General features: G+C 54.0%; 1 pseudogene; it reads right to left on the bottom strand.

Moving 5' to 3' along the window:
* Positions 1 to 519: 519 nt before the first annotated feature.
* LOC120942162 lies at positions 520 to 700 on the bottom strand (annotated as a pseudogene).
* Positions 701 to 907: the final 207 nt, after the last annotated feature.

Raw genomic sequence — 907 nt, 5'->3', positions numbered from 1 at the left:
ATCAATGTGTCCCTCACACACAGTGTTCTTCAGATACCCCTGGACTGCCACTCCAGGGGCACATGCACCATAGGCTTTTCGTTCCATATCCGACCCCCCGACCGGCCAGTGCAGCCCTCCACCCCTGCCAGCTAGAGAGCCCTTCAAGGTTTTCTTGAGGAGAACTGCCACTTAGATAACAGCCTCCACCAATACTAGCCCCTCCAGACCCTCCAGCAACCCAGCGGATTTGCATGTATCTACCCCGTCATACCACAGGGCATTACCAGCTCCTCCAAACGGATCGCTGACAGAGATAGCACTTACACCAGCCAGCCAGAAGGCCAGACTAGAACTCGGCAAAAAGACCAAGACCAAGCGCAGTACCCATCCTCACCAGGAGCACCCTTCCAGATGGTTCAGACTCAACCATGGGCCGGCCCCCAGTATTCTGTCGGGCAGCACAGCGTAGTCCCTGCTGAAACCATCCTTCCAAGTGCAATGACGTCATTGGATTGCATCCACCCTCCCCATGTAGGAGGTGCTTCAGCGCTCCGCTGACAACTGATAAGGACAAATACCACACCCAGTCCCAGCCAAAAGGCCGAGAAGCGGCAGGGAAGACAACCACAATCAGCACGGCCTAGAGTGTGCAATAGCCGTGCCTCGCCCTGGGAGAACCACCTTCATGATCATGGTGTCTCCCCTGCCAGGTAAGTTCCTCGACAAGTTTGTCACAATTTGAGTCCTCTCCCCATAGACACCAGCTTTCTCACATCACACAGCTGATAGCAGACACACCCTACAGCTACAAGACTCAGGGAGAGCTATAGCCACCTATTCCTGTTTCAACTGCTTTCTCAGCATAGACAGCTAGACTGCCAGTCAAACCTAAAGCCCTCTCATACCCTCAGACAGCAGTAAACAT

This window comes from Rana temporaria, chromosome 5, assembly GCF_905171775.1.
Source record: "Rana temporaria chromosome 5, aRanTem1.1, whole genome shotgun sequence".
Taxonomy (NCBI): Eukaryota; Metazoa; Chordata; class Amphibia; order Anura; family Ranidae; genus Rana; species Rana temporaria.
This window is presented reverse-complemented; position numbering and strand designations above follow the sequence as displayed.